The 22,124-nt window shown below is 46.3% G+C and overlaps 1 pseudogene; it reads left to right on the top strand.

Annotated features, from left to right (window-relative positions):
• Positions 1–706: 706 nt before the first annotated feature.
• LOC123180009 (PGR5-like protein 1A, chloroplastic) lies at positions 707–5,383 on the top strand (annotated as a pseudogene).
• Positions 5,384–22,124: the final 16,741 nt, after the last annotated feature.

The raw sequence follows: 22,124 nt of genomic DNA, 5'->3' as shown, positions 1-22,124 counted from the left end.
GTTCCTGCCGCCGCCAGCACCGCCGCCACGCCACGCCGCCGCTGGTGTTCCAGAAGGGTGGGTTGGGTGGGATTTTAGACTGGAGAAGAGTTCTGCAGCAACCACGGCCCAGCCGCTTCCAACACCCGAGCTGTCTACCGCCACCAACGCCGCCCGAGTACGCCGCCGCCGGAGATCAAGATGACAGAGGAATTTTACCAGGGCCAAGACCCCAACCTACTTCGATCCCGATCTCACACGCCTCCGAGGATCGCTGTCTCTTGATACCAATTGTTAGACCTGAATTGCAGTGCGAGGTCACTAGTCGAATTCAGAGTGGAACAGAGGAAATTCAGAGGGAAATCGCAGGGGCCAATTGCTAGGGTTTGCACCGCCACAGCGGACGATAGCGAGCCAGCCGGAACACGGCGGCCTAGGGTTCAACCCTCTACAACTTTTCTGCCCCAACTCGGGCTAGTCCTGGGCTTAAAGCCATTACAATTTACTGAAGGTAAAAACAGAAAGGGATAAGCGACAGGCAAAAGTGCCGGAAAAGTAACAGTGACTAGACGAAGGCCGACAGCCGTTGGATCCACGATCGACGACGGGGACGAGCTCCTCCAGGCGCGAAGCGGTACGCGAGCGGCTGGCTGTAGGATGACGATCCGACGACGAAGAATTGATCTTACTGTCTGAACTTCAGTCAGGGGCCTGACAGGTGGGAGCGATGCAGACAAGCGGTGGAGCGGAAGGGTGCGAGGGAGAGGAGCGGGAGAACGAAGGCAGAGCTGGTCCAGGGACCACACAGCCATGCTCTCCGACGTGCCCACTTCTTCCCCTTTGTCTTCCCAGCATTTGTTTTCTTTCTCTTCCCCTTTGTCTCTTCTCCTCTGTTTCTCCCCTGATGCAGTAGACCATTAAAGATTTGGGAGCTACTCGGGGTTGGAGCAGCAAGCCATGGCGAACTACTTGGACGCGTGGACCAAACACATGAATGGATAGAGAGAGAGAGAGACCACATAAACCAAAAGAGGTGGTAGCAGGCTGGAGGACAGTGGTGTGGAAGCAGAGGAGAGGAAGGCAGGGACCGACCATGGCCGCCGAGGTGGTGGCGCTCTCGCCAGTGTCCCGCCCGCTGTCCCTCTCCTCCAGGCCCGCCCGCCTTCTCCTCCTCCCGCGCCCATCGCGTTGCCCGTCACGGCGTGTGCTTCGGGCCACTGCCGCCAGGCGCTCCTCCTCCTCCGGCTGCGTGCCACCGAGCAGCAAGGAAAGGTGCAGCAGCATGAGGACAAGGTGGTGAACGGCAATGTGCTCCCCTATTGCAGCATCAATGGCAAGAAGAAGAAGAACATCGGGGAGATGGAGCAGGAGCTCCTACGAGCCCCGCGAGTGCGTACATCTGATTCACCTTTTTCATGTCTCGATCGATTACTCTACTCTTCTACTACGATCAGAAGGCCATCATGTACAAATGTACTCTTGTGCAGTCCTCCTACTATGATCAGAAGGCCATCATGTCCAACGAGGAGTTTGACAACCTCACGGAGGAGCTCATGTGGGAAGGCAGCAACGTCGTCATGCTATGTACGAGCTTACTAAACTGATTACAAACCTCTGTTGTATGATTGAAATTTCCAACTATTGTATGATTGAAATTTCAAACCTCTGTCCATTTTCCTGGTGTTTTCAGGCACCGATGAGTAGAGGCTGTTGGAAGCCTCCATGGCCTACATCGCCGGCAACCCCATCATGTCCGACGCCGAATTCGACGAGCTCAAGATCAGACTCAAGGTACCCCCAGCCTGGGATATGATTCCATAGCGTTTCAGTTTTGAATGAGATAAGGAAATGCCAACAAAAATTCAGTTAAACGTTCAAAACCACACACTGTCAGACATACTCTGCTCGTCAGGGTATTATGCTCCTCGTGTCCTCCGTGTAACGTAATGGTAGTGCATACATTTCAAATGATGTTCTCGTGATTGAGTTTTCCCTTCTGGCTGCTGCCTTTACTAGGAAGACGGAAGCGACATCGTGACGGAAGGTCCGAGGTGCAGTCTACGGAGTCGGAAGGTGAGTGTGATCCAAAATCATACAGTGGAGATACTCTGTTATAACATTTCCATTCTGTTATATGTTTGCATTGATTCACATTCAAGTAACCCCCCATTGCCATATGCAGTATGTCTGAAATTAGTGAACAAACCCACTTTACATCATGTGCCAAACTCTGAAATTAAACCACCAAAAATGCTGCTGCGATTTTACATTTATTTCACCACTCGTATATGGTAAAAGTAAGTGCCGGCCTCCTTGTGGCTCTACTCTGAACATAAAGAAACATGGCGCAGATTTACAACGACCTGACCGTTGACTACCTGAAGATGTTCCTGTTAAATGTTCCAGCAACTGTGGTTGCTCTAGGAGTATGAGTTCATCCATTCACATTCACTTCTTGCACACATTTCAAGTTGGCACAAGTCCTTTGGTTAATGGTTATTCTTGTTGATCTGCTGATAATACACTATGCCTTTGCCTCTTGTGTATTCTAACAGGGGAACAATGCTGATGGGACTTCCAAGATATAGAGAAATCAAATGTTAAAAGGAGGTAACTTTCGATCTATTTAGTGTATGATGTTATATGAAAGCCACATCTTTATTCAGAACCAATATCTAATTCTGTGTGTTCTATTTGTATTCAGCATATCAAAAATAGTACTATTATCTGAGTGATACTATCAGTTTGGGTCTAGCGCCGAACTCCTGCAGGCGTAGTTTAGATATCCATCTCTGTTTGCTTTATTTCACTGGATTTCTTGCCGTGTTTTTTTGATTGGAAATTTCTTGCCGTGTTTGCAAGATTTTCTGGGTGTATTTTTCTTTGCAAGTGCACATGAGATGTTTGTTGGAATGTTTGTGTACAAGTATTTGGTAGTCTGAAGAATTTAGCACTCTATAATATTTCATGTCCATTTTTCAAACATGCAAAACTCAAGCCTATGCACGCTGGCTCCATTTATTTGCACATTACAGATTCCTCAAAAGGAGCAGAGACAATACCCTGATATGCATTTTCTTAGCTATTACCAAGTAGTTGAAGTGAGCGTTCACTTTTGCCTAATCTATTTATTATATGAAGTTAAGTTTCAACGCATTCTTATGCACTAGTGTACTTTTAACTATAGAAAGCAAAGGAACCATACATATACTCATGTGAGCTGCTCACATGGGGAACATGTATATGTTGCGCTGCTCATGTCTTTTCTCTCTCCCAGCCCCCTCCCAAAAATCTATTTTGGTGGTGATTCAGTCTTGATCCGTATTCACTATATCATCAAAGATGATTTTATTCTTAGTTGCTTTTGCAGGGATCCTCCATATCAAGGGAAGAGCAGGGTAGTGTGGGCAAGGGAAGAGGACAGGGACAGGGAAGAAGTGAACTGAGGGGAAGAGCCTCTTTATTCTCTTGCTTTCTATATGTACCAGCGGAAGCTCCTCCTCCCTCTCTCCTTTTGATTATGCCTGCCCACACTTTCATGTCTCTTCACTCCTTCTATTTCTCTAACATTTTCCTGAATGTCATGATTGTCACAATTGTTCAGGTTTATGAAAGAAAAAGAAAAGAAATTAGATGCAGTAAAATTTTGGTGAAGAACAATGTTCCATAGCTTGTGAACATGTTGGTCCTTCGATTTAATTTTTTCAAAGATTTGTGGTCCATGTATGCTTTCGTTATTCAATCACTTTATCTGTTTACATTTTCATTACTGCATATAGTATGTGATTATTCAGAAAAGTAACAAACATTAATCATTTTAAACATGCGTTGCACTTTGTTACTCCATACTAATTTACTTACATGCACACAATTCTATAAATTGCTCATTTGTTTTATAGGACTGCTGGCCCACCATAGTATATAGAAGAATGAGGAGGCATTATTATTGCTGATGATGAATCTGAAGTTTAAATTAAATATGTTCCTGAATATAAGGAATCAAACTTCTAGAATTTATATGCTCAAATGTATCTTTTGTTTTTCATATTATAGAGACACAGGAAAATCGAAGACGATTGTAGAGACACAATCCTCATGTGTGTGCATCCCAGTTAATTTTGCTTCGTTCATTCATCATTTTCTCTGAAAAATGATTCAGTATGGTATGGTCGTGCAGAACTTGTTAGTGCTAAGGAATCTCAAGACCAACCTGGCAGCCGCTCAGTTTGATCCCATTATGAGTGGCCCTACTCTGAATTATCTCCCTTTTCTCTGAAAATTACACTACTAAAAGGAAAAATTCAATTACCATTTGTAATGGAAATTAACTTCCACATGGTGTCATATTTTACATTAAAGGCAGTGTAAAGAATATTACTTCTGTTGGATGTTACATGCCTTACAAAAGGAAACACCAGTAGAGTTGTATTTGTGATCCTTCTTTTATTGTTTAGACACTTCTAAATAATAGCCATATGCTGACCATTCTCTTCTGTTTTTCTTTCATCTTTGTTTGCTAATTAAATATTTTCGCTGTGAACCTAACTTTCAATGAGAATTTCATCAACCTAGTTTTTGCTTCAATACATTGTTAGTATTGCTTGATTTTATTCTCATATGGAAACACCTCACACTAATTCACTATCTGGTTGTTCATACAAATGAATACATATTTTTACTGATTGTTTGTTCGTCAGACAGATTGCTTCTCGTTTGGCTAACATCACTGCCACATTTGACTCCACTAGATTGCTTCCTACAATGTGGTGGTGATATTAGCAAAGCAGTCATCTATGATTCATTGTGTTAGTTCATCTATGTTTGAATAACTTAGTCGAGTTTAGATCAAGGTGTGGTCTAGCGAGAAAAGTTGCATGATGACATTAGGTTATTCCCAGGTTAATCTTCACTATTTTCTTCTTTGTACACAGCTCATCAAAACTGAATCAAGAGGCCTCACATATGTCTAGATGGTGTGTGTGTGAACATGGTTTAAACTATGATGTTTCTTGGAGGGAGCAAATTAACCTTTTTTATTTCATGGTTTATTAACTAAAATATTGATTGGTGACGCTGATGCCTCTACTTACTCATGATTAGTAAAACTAATAATGATCTCTGAAAGCAAGTACCGGATTAAAGAAAACATATAGAGTTATAATCAGCCAATTTTAAATGTGATTGTTTGTAGGCGTGTTAAGCTAAAACTGGTATATCAATGTTGAAACTGCCTCTTACATTGTTCCTTGAGATTGGAATTTGTTTTTGTGCATGCAGGATCAAATTTCTTCTTCCAGAACTTATTATCACACAATTTTAGTTACTTCCTCCTTCAAGTTTTATGTGTATTTACATTTTGTTCATTTGTGAAGAAGAGTCCGTGGAATTCCAGGAACAACTCCGTTGACATATAGTACTTCTAGGTACTGTCAGACAGACATTGTAATAACTAGTTGCTTTATTACTTGTACAACTATCTGTTCGGTTCAAGTTTGGAAACTTTCACATGGTTGAAAAGATCATGTAACTGAATTTATTATTGACATGTTAACAAATATGTCTGTTTGATTAGTGCGCATAATCTTGCCTCAAATACAACAGCTTGATTAGTATGCACAATTCCGCCTCAAGAGGTGCCACCAGATGGCGCCCCAACCACTAGTGCTGATACATAAGTGGCAGAAACGCAAGCAAACTGAGGCCCCAAAACTACATGTAGCAGTAGGAGACTGATTGTGCATTGTGGACGTCTCCAGCAAACAACAGCTCCCACTACGTCATAAAGTGAGAAGACAGGTCTTCAGGAGCCTGGCCACTTTCAGCCTGGGTCCGGCCACAACAGTAGTGGTGGGTCTCTTGACAATTGTTCCAGTTCTTGAGCCACCTTTTGTAGATGAAGCTTGACACGGTCGAAGGATAGCATCTCCCATAATGTAAGGCTCATCGTGGTCTTGCCGTCTTGCGCCAAATAGCCTGCAAAGCAGACCACGTGGTGTGGTTGAAAACCATGTCATTTCTTAAATTCCAGATAGCCCAAAGGCCAGCTGCATGAATAATATTAATAGCAGCAAAACTATCACCCCTAGACCAGCAATCTGAGAAGGACATCATATTGATCTCTCCTCTAAAACCAGTTAACTTGGCAACAGTTCTCCAGAACTCCAAGGAAACAACACAACTAAAAATAGATGGTGGTAGGATTCAAGTTCAGTGCAGAAAACACAGGTAGGATCAGGGACTTCCTGTCTTTTCTGCAGATTATCTTTGGTCAATAGCTTGTTGTTAGCGAACAACCAGAGAAATATATGGTTCCTAGCAGGGATTTTAATAGACCAGACAGCTGGGGTATTCACAGGGAGCACCCCTCTGAAGTTTACTATTTTATAAAAGGATTTAACAATATATACTCCTCTAGAATTGAGGTTCCAGACTAAAGTGTCTTCCTCGTTGGAAAGGATAATAGATTTAGCAATCTCAAGCAGTTCAAACCACAACATTAGAAGATTTTCAAGGAAGCATCCCCTAAAGGTAATTTTCAAGTCAGTGCCATCCCAAACTGTACCAACAGTTAGATTTTGCTCAGTAGTAAGAGAATAAAGCTCCCAATATTGAGTAGCTAGAGGAGCAGAACCAAACCAGTGGTCCTCCCAAAACCTAGCTTTTTGCCATTGCCTATGTTCCAAGAGAAACCAAATTTAGAGGCTTTAGCAGCCTAAAGAACACTTTCCAAAAAGGGGAAGTGCCAGTAGAAACACATGCAAATAAATTTGGATCTTGGATATTGTGCTTGGCATCAATGATGTCTTTCCAATTTTTCCCATTATCCTTGTGATATCTACTAACCAAAGAAGCTAATAGTCACAAATTCATATCAACTATATCTGTAATACCAAAACCCCAAATTCTTTTCTCATAGTGAGGGAGCCCCAAGATGCTAAATGGTATTTGCGGTGACCTTCGTAGTCATCCCAAAAGCAATGGGCTAGTTGGGAGTTAATAAGCTTAATAGCCCATTTAGGAAATTTAATAAAACCCATTAAGTAAGAAGGAATAATGGCTAGGCAAGCTTGAACTAAAACAAGTCTCTTGCCAAAAGAGAGGGGCCTCCTCTCCATCCAGCACCCCTTTTAATGATTTTATCAACCAAAGGTTGAAGATCCTCTCTTCTCTCCTTGCTATGATGGAGAGGGGCACCAAGATACTTAACGGGGGAAAGAACTGAGCTTACATCCTAAATGTTTGAGCAAAAGCAGCCACTTCACTATTAATATTGATAGGGACTAAGTCACACTTATGGAAATTAATCCTCATGCCAGAGAGGTGCTCAAAGCAAGAGAGCAGCCATTTCAGATTTCTAGCATGATCAATGTTATCATCTAAAAAGAGTAAGGTGTCATTAGCATATTGCATGCTTATCACACCAGCTGGATAGGAAGGGGGGAAAACCCCAGCAATCAAATCATTATCAACAGCTTTCTTCAACATTCTAGTGAATACATCAGCTACTAAATTAAACAACAGGGGGGAGATAGGGCCCCCCTGCCTAGCACCCTTCCCAGCAATGAAAAATCACTATCGGTACCATTAATTCTAACACCTACAAAACCATTATGAAGAAGAGATTCAAGTTGTGCATCTACTTTGGGCCAAATCCTCTCCTCCCCAGCATTCTAAGCAAAAAATTTCTACTAATCATGTCATAAGCTTTTTCATAATCAACCTTAAAAACAAAACCAACCAGTTTATTGCTGGCAACAACATGAACTATCTCATGAGCTGACACAATACTTTCTAAGATAAACCACCCTTGAATGAAAGCAGTCTGGTTGGGAGAAATTAAATCATTGCAGGGCCAAACCTATTGGTGGCACACTTCACAATTTTTTTAAAACTACAGTTAATCATAGCAAGAGGTCTAAATCTATCCATGGTCACTACATTGGACTCTTTAGGAACCAAGGTCAAGAGCGAGAGGTTAAGTCTATATAGATCAAGTTCTCCTCTTTCCTAGTCTCTTTAAAGAGCAAATAGATCATTTTTATAAGATCCCAAAAGTGTTGGTAAAAAAGAGAAGGAAAACCATCAGGGCCAGGGCCCCTCAGCATAAGAGCCAAATACAACAATTTTGATCTCCTCTTTAGAGAAGGGGGACTCAAGCAGGATGATATGCTCCGCTGTGGCCATGCTACCTGTCGTTGTTTTGTCACGGCAGATGTCCTAGAGAAAGGACTTAGTCGTGGAGCCATCGCGACGGGTTAGCTTGAAGGGGTTAAAGCGGACACAAGGACGCAAGAGAGTTTATACTAGTTTGGCCCCTTCAATGAAGGTAAAAGCCTACGTCTAGTTGTGATGGAATTGATGGGGTTTCGATGATTAGGGAGCAAACAAGCTTCGCGTATGTCTCGAGTTGTTCTCTGTTGTCCTTGAACCGCCGCCGGGTCGTCCCCTTATATACACGGGTGACTCTCGTCGGCTTACGGAGTCTCAATACCGGCTCATAGATGTGTCCGGTTTGGTCTCTTCTTATTCCTAACTTACAATACAGGTTAACTACTAACGCCGGTTTACGGCTGCAGGCCTTGAGCCGACCATGGGCCTTGAGCCCTCCTCTGTCTTCTTGGGATTTAACTTACTTAACTACTGACGAAGTTAACCCGGCCCAGATAGGCCGGTTTACGCCCAGTAGTAATATCCCCAACATTAGGCCCTAGATTGATTTGAACGGTTTCATGTCAATCCTTTAATAAAAGCTTCATCTTCAACATCTTCTTATAAATTGGTAAACCGCCATGATGTCATCTTCTCTGATTGCTGTAAACCGGAGTGACATCACCTGTCATAACGAAGCTATCCATTATGCTTCTTTGTTTAATAGATCGGCGGAAATCGAGGCGATAGCTCCGTTTTGTGGCCCCTTGATTGTCGCGCCTGACTCATGTTCTTTCGCCTTATAAATAGGACCGAAGGGTCATTTCTTTTCTCCTTCCGTGCCTTCTTCATCTTCCTCGCGTCGCCAGCCTCGGAGCTCCGCCGCCGCCGTCGACCTCTGCCTCATCCTTGGCCGCTGCATCAACCTGAGCGCACCAGAACATCGCGACAACCTTCCACATCTTCCTCAGCTCCGGTAAATCTTCTATCTTTTCCCCCGCAGATCTGGCCTAGGGTTTCGCAGTTCTTCAGTGTTCATCGTCTGCCTCTTGCTCATACAATAGATCTTTAGATGAATCCGCAAATCTTTATTCTGTGCAATGATAGTTGTTTGACCTTCGCCTTTACTTATGCATCTCAAACCATGGGTCTATATGAACGTTTTGCTCATTGGTTCGGTACTGCTCCTTTGAACCTCTAAGTATTTATCTCTTCTCTGAACTTGCTTCAGATCCAATGCTATAAAGAAATCTTGTGAAACCTGTTTGTGCGTACTTGTCCATCCGCCATCTCAGCTTTTCAATGCTTAGATCAGGCGGTTTAACCTTATAGAAAATTTTCCAAACCGGTATATGCCATTAGTCCCCTTGTTGAACCGCCAGATGTTGGTTGCTTCATGAAACTCCGGTTCAGATAGTTCTGTCTCCGGTTTAACAGTGCCCATACCAACGTACCTTGATCAAATGCATTTTTGAACCGGGATCTTCTACCTTGTAGATTCCATCATGGCCAAGCAAGTATATGAGTGCAATTGGGTTCCTTCTCGCGTCACAGAGGATCAATTGGACGATTTAGTCCTGATTGGCGCTTTAGGCAGCAAAGATACCATCCATTGGAGGGCTCCTGGAAAAGAATGCCCTCCCACACCTCGAGAAGGAGAGGTTGTTGTTTTCGTAGATCACTTAGCCCGGGGCTTTAAGCTGCCCGGTTCTAAATTTTACCGGGATGTTTTAGCCAATTTCCAACTCCATCCGCAAGACACTGGCCCCAACTCTGTTACAAATATGTGCCACTTCCAAGTGCTCTGTGAGGTGTTCTTTCAAGAGGAGCCCATAGTGGAATTGTTCAGAGACCTTTTCCATCTAAACCGCCGTACTGAGTTTACTGATGGCTCTAATACGGAGTTGGGTGGCATGGCGATTCAGAAAAGGAAAGAGGTCACATACCCTCACGCCAAGCTGCACAGTCACCCCAAGGAGTGGAATCAGACATGGTTCTACTGCAAAGACACCTTCCCTGCTGGTGAGAATCCCTTGCCTGGCTTTCGTCCGGAGCGGCTCAGCAATACACACCCTTTTCCTCAAAGATTGACTGCCCAGGAGAGAAGAAAATATGCTCCCCAGCTGTCAAAGCTCAGAGCCTTTATGGCCAACGGTTTAACAGGGGTTGATCTCGCTCGCTGTTGGATATCATGGAGCATACTGCCCCTTAGTCAGCGCTCCGGTTTGATGTGCGAGTATACTGACAGTGTTGATGACCCACTGCGACATTCAAAACTCCAGCTCTCCGATGAAGAAATCACAGAGGCTGTGCATAAGATACTGAATGAACCGGAACACGTCTGCGCTAGAACCGGCCTGCTTCCCTTCTGTGCCACCAACAAACCGCCAGCTGTAAGACTTTGATTTTTCTCTTTGCTGAATCTGTTATTGATATGTCTGGTCATTGTTTTTAATATCAGTGTCTGCATAATCAGGGCAATGATCCGTTTTGGAGCAAAAAACTGCCGCAGGAGAAACCAGAAAAACCAGACAAACCGGAAAGAGCAACCCGGCAAAAGACTAAAGCTGTGAAGAAGACTGCCCACAGGAAAAGAACCACTGCATCTTCTAATCCGGCCCCTGATGATGAGGTGGATAATCCGGACTTTGAGGTAGAGCTTGACTCACTTGGTTTATTTTTCATGCGTCTTATTGATGATGATATTTGTCAGGATGATGCCGAAGCCAGCCACGCGGATGTTGCAGAGGTAATTATTCTCTCTTCGATTCAGAAACTTTGCCTTCACAAAAAATCCGTCAGGCAAACCGGAAAGTTAAATTTTCTCATCCTCTTGCTTATTTGGATCCTAAACTTCTTATGAAGACCCAACAACACGAAGCTCGTCGCACCACCCGGCACAGCGGCCAGGTAGTTACCTCCGCCGGTTTACCGAACAGTCCGGTTCGGAAACGCCATTCAGAGGTCTCTAATTTGCTTGTCAGTGCTTGTCCTAAAGCGGGCTGCTTTCGTCAACCTCTTAATCCGTCTGACTCCGATTACCAGGTTACTTCCCACTCATCTTCTGGCGAGTCATCGGCTACTCAGCTCCCACCGCTCAAAACGGTGCTTGGGTAAGCTATACTTATTGTGATGTTTGCAGTACATTGCCTTAGAACATATGCTGTATTTGATTTTGTTATTCTTCTCAGGGCCAAACCTAGGCCAAGCAAGAAGGCCCGCCTGGACAAAGCGGCCGAGAAGATGTCATTCTTGAACCAGGCAAGACACCCAATCTTGAAGCGGCTATTCCTGAGGATATACCCAACGATCCACCGCAGCAGGACGATGATCTTATTGCTGAAGAGAGACCTACTGACGCCTCAGGTCCTGTCAATCAGCCCACAGGTTCCATCCGGATTGAAAGTTCCACCGGTCCAGCAAAACCTACTAACAAGCCAACAGCCCCAGTGCAAACCGGCGGTACCCAGGATGATGAGGTTGTCATTACTGGCACTGGCCATACTGAGCCAAGCAATCCTGTCGCTTTATCCAAACATTCTGCCAAGGAAGAATTTGCTGCCTTTGGCAAAGGCAAGTGGAACGCTGATCTGACGACTTATGCTGCTCTGAACGCCCAAGATATCCATTCCGGCTATCTGAACCGGTTGTATACCAGTCGCGACTATGAAGCCGGTCTGGTTAATATGATGAAAGAGAAATATGAGGTAACTTCCATATGCTCCTTCCTGCTTGTATGCTTCCATTCTTGCTGACTCTCCTAGCCCCCAAGGGCCGGTTTGTAATATTCTTTCAAACCGGGACTTACCAATATAAATCTTGATGCTTTGAAATTCGCTGATGTAGCCCCCAAGGGCCGGTTCAACTTAACGTAGTTAAACCGGTACTTTAAGTAATTGAAATTGCCGCATCAGAATATATACGAGCAAATAGCCATTAGCCCCCAAGTGCCAAGTTGAATACTTGTATTGATCTTGGGACTTTGTAAGCAATTGAAAGATGAAGACAGAATATGCATTAGCCCCCAAGTGCTAAGTGCATAACTTGTTATGTGATTGGTACTTGAATCCTTATACCGATTTGTTGAAGCATATATCTGTATGCATGCAGGCGGAGCTGAAGACGAAAGAAAACCAAGTCACCGATCTCCAAGAAAACCTGAAAACCCAACAGGCTGAAACCTCCAAAGCAAAAGAGGAATTGGCCAGTGCTTTAAGCGCCATGGAACAGCTTAAGGAGAGCTTCAAGAAGAAGTGGGCGGATTGGGCCACTGAAAAGTCCGCTTTGATCAAACGAGCAGAGAATGCCGAGGCTGCACTAAAACCAGTGGCGGATGAACTGACCAGCATAAAGCGGCACGTGCATGCCATGACTACTGCTATCTTTGGTAAGCCAGTTTGCCTTCTGAATTGGCTCTGCCTTCTGACAGAGTCGCTGGTTTATTAACCTTTTATGGTATTTCAGGGACACGCATTGGTCACTTGGGGTCAGATGTGCGGAAGAAACTAAAAGCCGCCTATACTGGTGCCTAGCGGATCATCTGTACCGCATCTCATAACAAACCGGCGCCCACTTTGATTCAAGATACTCTAATGAAAATGTCGGTGCTTCCTGCCCGGGTTGAAGAGCTGAAGAAATCTGCTGCTCGAATCGGTGCAATCAATGCCTTAATCCAGGCAAAAGCCTGGGTGCCGGATTTTGATCCTATTGAAGCGGCTCAGGGCTATCCCAGCTTGAAGGAAGATGGGTCAGAATTTGGCGAAGCGGATCTGCGAGCAATAAACCGGGAGGTACGTCCGCTAGCTTGTCAACTGGCTGAGGAAGCAGACTTGTCTCATTATCAAGCCCAATATGACAGTCAGAACAAGCGAATAGCTGCACCAATCCATGAATCGGAAAATCTGATCCCTCCAATCCGTAAGCATACTTACGCTCCCGATATTGACCCATCATTGCTGATCCATGATGAAGCTGTTTTTCAAGCATTAATGGGAATCGACTGGACAACTGTGGATTTCCAGCCACTGGGTAGAGAAACGGAGGCTGAAGCGGCGTAGGATGACCCACAACCATCAGGCCAGGCTGGTGACCAAACTTGAACCGGAAGCCGGTTTTAAACTGCCTCTCCTTTGCGAAAAACAATTATATTATTATGGGCACCATGTTGCCTTGTAATAGGCTAGCTGATACCTTTGATGTTGATATGCCTTCGTGCATAATTTGTTCTTCCTGTGGTAATGAACTTTCCAAAACACTTTCTGAAATGAAAAATTCGTCAAGTGCCACCGCGGTTGTACCGTCAGGCGGAATATGATGTCTGCATATATGAAATCAAAACAAAATTTTAAGTATATGATCAAATTTTTGAGATACATAATACCTGCCATCATTGAGCGTGAAGTTGGCTTGGCCAATCTTGAAGCGGAGTTTTGCAAACCCACACTGTTGGAGGAGATAACAGCTCTCGTATATATATATGACGCTGGTTTACCATGTAAACCGTGCCGGGTTATAATAAACACCGTGTTACTCCATAAGAGGATGTTAACAACAAGGATCAAACCGGACAAATAGTCTCCGGATTGACGTGAACCGTGTTCCATCAATTGATTGGTTAAAAAACTTTGTCGGTTTAAAAAACACAATGAAAAGCAAAAAAAACCTTCAAAGAAAAGTGTGAAGCAAAAGCAACGACAAAAACGTTTGCCAAAAAAGGTTTATTTAAGCTGATCAAATGGCGTTACCATGGCCAAACACGACCAAGCTCCCGTTAGGTGTAACTATGGTTCTAGTCAGCCAGGTCCCCAAATGAAACCGTGGCATTTATGCCGACCAAATGGCATGGTCATGGTTCGGGTTCGACCAAGCCCCCAAGTGATTCTGTGGCCTTAGGCCGATCAAGAGGCATGACTGGTTCAGACATGACCAAGTCCCCAAGTGATCTGGTGGCTCTCGCCTATCAAGAGGCATGGTATTGGTTCGGACACGACCAATCCTCCAAGTGATATAACACGATGCTTTTAGCAAAGCGAACTCAAGGGGTAAACCGGAGGCCGCTTTAGAGCAACTCCGTGTAACCTCACATGATGTAAAAGAACAGATACCCCGCTTTAGCTGAGGTTCCGGTTTATTATATTTAATCATAATATATACATTGTCGTAATATGTACATAAGTATAGCCAATGGCTCAGGTATAGTAAGGCCGAAGATGAGCTATATTCCACGGCCTGTTAGTCTCCTCCTCTGATGTACGTGAGTCCTTATGCTCTCGAATATCGATCAGATAGTACGACCCGTTGTGCAGATTCTTGCTGACCACGAAAGGCCCCTCCCAAGGTGGGGATAGCTTATGCATATCAGTCTGATCTTGGATGAGCCGAAGCACCAAATCTCCTTCCTGAAAGGTTCTGGTTCTGACCCGGCGACTGTGATAACGACGAAGATCCTGCTGGTAAATCGCCGATCGGGCGGCTGCGATGTCACGCTCTTCATCCAACCGGTCCAAAGCATCTTGCCGTGCTGTCTCGTTGTCCGCTTCAATATAAGCCGTGACACGAGGTGAATCATGACGGATATCACTGGGGAGAACCGCCTCCGCTCCATAAACCATGAAGAACGGTGTGTATCCTGTTGATCTGTTGGGTGTTGTATTGATGCTCCATAACACAGATGGTAATTCTTCTACCCAACAACCCGGCGTTCTCTGCAAAGGAACCATGAGCCGGGGCTTGATGCCTCTCAAGATCTCTTGATTAGCTCTTTCTGCTTGACCATTGGACTGTGGATGTGCCACTGATGAAACGTCGAGCCGGATGTGCTCCCGTTCGCAGAACTCCTTCATAGCACCTTTGGACAAATTGGTACCATTATCTGTGATAATACTGTGCGGAAAGCCAAACCGGAAAATCACCTTTTTGATGAACTGAACCGCCGTGGCCGCATCACACTTGCTAACAGGTTCTGCCTCCACCCACTTTGTAAACTTGTCAACCGCCACCAGGAGGTGGGTCTTCTTATCTTTGGACCTTTTGAAAGGCCCAACCATATCCAGCCCCCAAGTCGCAAACGGCCAAGTAATTGGAATCATTCTCAATTCTTGAGCCGGTACATGAGCACGCCTTGAAAACCTTTGGCAACCATCACATCGTCTGACCAGATCCTCCGCATCAGCATGAGCAGTTAACCAATAAAAACCATGGCGAAACGCTTTAGCCACCAGAGACTTTGAACCGGCGTGGTGACCACAATCTCCTTCGTGGATCTCACGCAAAATTTCACGGCCTTCTTCAGGAGACACGCAGCGTTGAAAAGCTCCTGATATACTGCAATGATGCAACTCGCCGTTGATGATAGCCATGGACTTGGATCGCCGGATTATCTGCCGGGCTAGAATCTCATCCTCTGGCAACTCACCCCGGTTCTTGTACGCCAGGTAAGGAAGCGTCCAATCTGGAATAACATGAAGAGCCGCCACCAATTGAGCCTCCGGATCAGGAATAGCCAAATCCTCTTCACCAGGGATCTTGACCGACGGGTTGTGCAGCACATCCAGAAAAACATTGGGTGGGACCGGTTTGCGCTGAGAGCCCAGCCGGCTTAAAGCGTCTGCCGCTTCATTTTTCCGCCGGTCCACGTGGTCCACCTGATAGCCTTTGAAATAACCTGCGACAGTATCCACCTCACGACGATATGCTGCCATGAGTGGGTCCTTGGAGTCCCAAGTGCCAGACACTTGCTGAGCCACAAGGTCCGAGTCACCGAAGCACTTAACTCGACTTAGATTCATCTCCTTAGCCATCCGGAGACCATGGAGCAAGGCTTCATACTCAGCTGCATTGTTAGTACAAGGGAACATTAAACGGAGAACATAACAAAACTTATCACCTCGTGGGGAAGTTAATACGACTCCAGCCCCCGAGCCTTCCAACTGCCTGGATCCGTCAAAATGGATGGTCCAATACGTATGATCCGGCTTTTCTTCAGGTGCTTGCATTTCCGTCCAATCATTGATGAAATCAACAAGTGCTTGAGACTTAACCGCTGTCCGAGGCACATACTTCAAACCGTACGGCCCCAGCTCTATGGCCCACTTTGCAATCCGGCCAGTTGCTTCCCGGTTCTGGATGATATCTCCCAAAGGAGCAGAACTGACCACCGTAATTGAGTGCCCTTGGAAATATTGTTTAAGCTTCCGGCTTGCCATAAAAACTCCATACACCAGCTTCTGCCAATGCGGATACCTTTGCTTGGACTCAATGAGCACCTCGCTGATATAATAGACCGGACGTTGAACCGGATGCTCCTTACCTGCCTCCTTTCGCTCCACCACAATAGCTACGCTGACCGCCCGAACATTAGCAGCAACATATAGCAGTAACGGCTCCTTGTCAATGGGAGCGGCGAGCACAGGCGGATTGGCCAATTGCCGCTTTAAGTCCTCAAATGCTTCATCAGCAGCAGAACTCCAGACAAACTGATCCGTCTTTTTCAACATCTGATACAAAGGGATTGCCTTCTCACCCAGGCGACTGATAAACCGGCTTAGCGCAGCAATCCGGCCTGCCAGGCGTTGAACATCGTTGATACACTTCGGTTTAGCCAGGGAGGTGATAGCCGTGATCTTCTCCGGATTAGCCTCAATTCCCCTGTTGGACACTAGAAAACCCAATAGCTTGCCCGCCGGTACACCAAAGACACACTTGTCCGGATTAAGCATCATCTTGTATGTTCTCAGGTTATCAAAGGTTTCCTTCAAATCATCAATCAGAGTCTCCTTCTCCCTGGATTTAACCACGATATCATCCACGTAAGCATGTACATTACGGCCAATCTGCTTGTGAAGACAATTTTGTACACACCGTTGGTAAGTTGCCTGGGCACTCTTGAGCCCGAAGGGCATAGACACATAGCAGAAGGCTCCAAAGGGAGTTATAAATGTTGTCTTCTCCTGGTCCTTAACTGCCATTTTGATCTGATGATAGCCAGAATACGCATCCAAAAAACTTAAACGCTCACAACCCGCCGTAGCATCAATAATTTGATCAATACGGGGGAGGGCAAAAGGATCTGCTGGACAAGCTTTATTAAGATCTGTGTAATCCACACACATGCGCCAGGTGCCGTTTTTCTTGAGGACCAGCACCGGATTGGCAAGCCACTCAGGGTGAAAAACTTCAACAATAAAGCCAGCTGCTAAGAGCCTGGCTACCTCTTCTCCAATCGCCTTGCGTCTTTCTTCGTTAAACCGGCGGAGGAACTGTTTCACCGGTTTATATTTAGGATCCACATTAAGTGTGTGCTCAGCGAGTTGCCTCGGTACACCTGGCATGTCGGAGGGCTTCCATGCAAAAATGTCCCGATTCTCACGGATGAACTCGATGAGCGCGCTTTCCTATTTCGGATCCAAGTTGGCACTGATGCTGAACTGCTTGGACGAATCGCCAGGTACGAAGTCAACAAGCTTAGTTTCTGCTGCCGATTTGAACTTCAGGGCCGGATCATGCTCCGTAGTTGGCTTCTTCAACGGAGTCATGTCCGCCGGATCAACATTGTCTTTATAGTACTTCAACTCCTCGGTGGCACAAACCGACTCTGCATAAGCCGCATCTCCTTCCTCGCATTCCAAAGCGATTTTGCGGCTTCCGTGAACCGTTATTGTCCCCTTGTGACCCGGCATCTTGAGCTGCAAATACACATAACAGGGCCGAGCCATAAACTTGGCGTATGCCGGTCGCCCAAACAGGGCATGATATGGACTTTGGATTTTCACCACTTCAAACGTCAATGTCTCCGACCTGGAATCATGATCATCCCCAAAGGCCACTTCCAGAGCTATCTTACCAACGGGATATGCTGATCTGCCAGGCACTACACCGTGGAATACTGTATTAGACGGTTTGAGATTCTTATCTGTTAGTCCCATACGACGGAAGGTCTCATAGTACAGGATGTTAATGCTGCTCCCTCCATCCATGAGCACCTTGGTGAACTTATAACCTCCCACCTGAGGCGCCACCACCAGAGCCAACTGACCCGGATTATCGACCTGGGGTGGGTGATCCTCTCAGCTCCATATGATTGGCTGTTCAGACCAACGTAGATAACGGGGTATGGCCGGTTCAACAGAGTTGACTGCCCGCCTCTGAACCTTCCGGTCTCGCTTGTCCAAGCTAGTGGTGAAGACATGGTACTGCCCACTACTCAACTGCTTTGGGTTGCTCTGGTAACCTGACTGTTGCTGCTGTTGGTTGTAACCACCCTGGTTGTTCTGACTATTTTGACCATTATGTCCGCCCGGATTGCCATTAAATCCTGAACCGGAACTTCCTCCATCGTAACCCGGCCCGGATCCTGAGCCACCGCCAGATTCGTGATCATACCGAAAATTATTAGAATTCTTGAGCTCCTGCATAATAAAGCAATCCTTCCAAAGGTGGTTTGCTGGCGCCTCCTTCGTCCCATGTCTTGGACAGGGCTGGCTTAGCAGATAGTTTAGGCGGTTTGGGTTAGGGTTGGGTGCTCCATTACGATTTTTCGGCCTACCCTTGCGTCGCTGGCCATTGTCCTGTGCGTTGGTATTAGCCACAAAGTCCATGTTACCATCTGCTTTACGCTTGCCTCCTTCACCATTGCCTACCCAGTGATGCTGCTGACCTTTGGAGCTATTGTTCTTCTTCCCTTTCCCTGTCTTGTCATCATCAGATTCGGGATCCTCGGTACTATCAGAATCAGCATATTTCACCAAAGCGGCCATGAGGGTCCCCATGTCGGTGCAATGACGCTTCATCCGTCCCAATTTCAACTTCAGGGGCCCAAACCGGCAGTTGCCTTCCAGGGTTAATACTGCGGTGTCAGCGTTGATGCGGTCTGAGGAGTGCAACACTTGTGAAACCCGGCGCACCCAATGAGTCGTTGATTCTCCTTCCTCCTGGACGCATGCAACTAAGTCCACTATCGACATAGGCTATTTACAGGTATCCTTGAAATTGCTGATAAACCGGGCTCGTAATTGGGCCCATGAACTGATAGAATTAGCTAGCAAGCTTTTTAACCAAGTACGGGCCGTTCCTTCAAGCATCATGGTGAAGTATTTCGCACACGCCGTGTCATCCACATCAAGCATCTCCATGGCCATCTCATAGCTCTCCACCCATGTCTCTGGAGGTTGATCCGCCGTGTAATTTGGTACCTTGCGCGGGCCTTTGAAATCCTTGGGCAGGCGCACGTTGCGTAAAGCGGGGATAAGGCAAGGCACCCCCAAAGAACTAGAAGTAACACCAGGTTCGATCGAGATGGTTGGACGAACCGGTGTGAGCTGCCGAGCCTGATGCTGTGCGGCTAACTCGGCCTCCCTGCGCGCTCGGGCCCGGTTCACCACTTCCTGAGCGTCATCAGCACCACCCGTCGGGTTGTTGCCACGGGGTGCTCCACGTCATTCATTATCGACACTGCTGGTTCATCCATATGTCTGCTATAGCTCCGGCTTGGACGGGGGGTCGAGTGGATCCGGTCGCGGCTGTACGAGTATGCTTCCTGTTGGGCCAAAGCTGTCCTCAGAAGTTCCTTGACCCGTCGCGTCTCTACTGCCTGCGGCGAGTCACCTTCAATTGGAATGGCCTCCAGCCGTGCAGCAGCGGCAACAAGATTGTCCATTGGGTTAGAGTAGTGACCCGGAGGTGTTAAAGCATCCTGAGGTATAACGGTGTTTTGACGAGGTGGGTCCATCTGACGAGGCTGAACCGGTGACTGGTCCTAGGGGCTTCTACCCAGTTCCCCTCCAGTGGATTGCCGGCTCTTGGTCCTGGAGTGTTGAAAAGGTCTCTGGCCTCGAAAACCGGAGGCAAGCGGGATCGGTGCTTCCTCCTCATGACTTCATGCGACGCGCTCTGGTCCAACATAAGCCTGTAGGCCTGTGCGTCTAAAGCGGCCCGCTCTGCGGCCATCCTGGTGTCCTCAACCGCCAGATCCGCCTTGGCCTGGGTGATTTGTTCCTTTACCTTTGCAATCTCTGTGTTGTGAACGTCCTGATCTGGCGGATTAACTTCCGCCATAAGCACAGCCAACGCATCAAATAGTTCTGATAGAACCTGAGCCGGCGGGCGCACAGGGCCTCCTGCCCCGGCAGCCGTCGCCGCTGCTGAACCGGAGATCGTTGCCGCAGCTGTCGAAGAATGAAGCGCTGCTTGTGTTCCGGCCATGAATATTCCAACCCGGTTGGGCAGATCAGAGGGGTCCGGAATATTGTCGCCATCGGAACAACTCCCAATCCGGCCATCTTGTAGCTGATAAAGATATTCGGTTTCTCCGGCCGAAGATTCGTCACCGGAACAAACGATAGTCGCCCCGTGAAATTCTGATCCGTCCTCATAACTTCCTCCATGGATGACTCCCACGAAGGCACGCTTCATGGCCAGTTTAACCCGGGCGGATTGCGCACGCTGAGCCGTCTCGACGAGGTCGGTGCAGATGTCCGGCTCAGGGCCCGGTTCACCAATCTTGCCAACAAAAACGTGAATGCTACCAAAGGGGACCCGGTACCCGTACTCAATTGAGCCGGCCTCGGGGCCCCAGCCTGCGTCGTCGATGTAGAGCTTGCCGCGACGACTCTTAGTCATCCGGCCTACATCGTAGCCCTCGAGTCCTTCAAAGCGGCCCTCCAAGAATCGGAAACCATTGTGCGATAGCCCCACGGTGGGCTCCAACTGTCGTGGTTTTGTCACGGCAGATGTCCTAGAGAAAGGACTTAGTCATGGAGCCATCGCGACGGGTTATCTTGAAGGGGTTAAAGCGGACACAAGGACGCAAGAGAGTTTATACTAGTTCGGCCCCTTCGATGAAGGTAAAAGCCTACGTCTAGTTGTGATGGAATTGATGGGGTTTCGATGACTAGGGAGCAAACAAGCTTTGCCTATGTCTCGAGTTGTTCTCTGTTGTCCTTGAACCGCCGCCAGGTCATCCCCTTATATACACGGGTGACTCTCGTCGGCTTACAGAGTCTCAATACCGGCTCATAGATGTGTCCGGTTTGGTCTCTTCTTATTCCTAACTTACAATACAGGTTAACTACTAATGCCGGTTTACGGCTGCAGGCCTTGAGCCGACCATGGGCCTTGATCCCTCCTCTGTCTTCTTGGGCTTTAACTTACTTAACTACTGACGAAGTTAACCCGACCCAGATAGGCCGGTTTACGCCCTGTAGTAATATCCCCAACACTACCATGATCCCAAAAATCATCCTTGAGATCAATATCAATAGTAGGAACATAACCAAATAATTTCTTATAGAATTCTATTGCAATATTCAGAATACCTTTAGGGTCCTCCACTAGCCCATCAGGGCTATCCAGGGTAGTAATCTACTTCTTCCTCCTCTTCTGGTTAGCTAGAGCTTTGAAGTATCCAGAGTTAAGATCCCCTTCAAGAGTGTCTCTCTCCCTTGATCTCTGCCTAGCCTTGATTTCCTCTTTCTTCCAAATCTCATTAAGTTCACCTGAAATAGCTTTCACCCTAGCTTTAGAATTAGGAGATAAAGGTTGAGATTCAGAAAGAATGTTTAAACAACTGAATTCAGCAACTAAGTTTTGCTGAAGTCTATTTTGAGAGGCCTCATAGTTAGCACTCCACCCTTTAGCAGCTTTCCTAGTGTTCCTAATCTTGAATTGCCAAATGTCAATAGATTTGGAGAGATGGCAATCAACATTCTAAGCTTTATGAATCATTTCCTTAAAACCTGGAGTTTCAAGCCACCACTTCTCAAATCTAAATATTTTTGGCTTAGGGGCAGTAAAAGCATTAGTGTTAAGAACTAGAGGAGTGTGATCACTCCCAATTATGGGGAGGGCTTTAACCTGGGAGACAGGAAAAAGGCCTTCCCAATCAACATAAATGAAAATCCTACCAAGAGCAACAATAATTAGGTTGTCTTGGTTATTATCCTAGGTAAACTTCCTGCCAGACTTTTTAAGTTCTATCAGACCAAATTTATTAATCTAGTCAT

This window comes from Triticum aestivum, chromosome 1A, assembly GCF_018294505.1.
Source record: "Triticum aestivum cultivar Chinese Spring chromosome 1A, IWGSC CS RefSeq v2.1, whole genome shotgun sequence".
Lineage (NCBI taxonomy): Eukaryota > Viridiplantae > Streptophyta > Magnoliopsida > Poales > Poaceae > Triticum > Triticum aestivum.
Note: the sequence above shows the minus strand (reverse complement) of the source record. Positions and strands in the feature narration are given on the sequence as shown.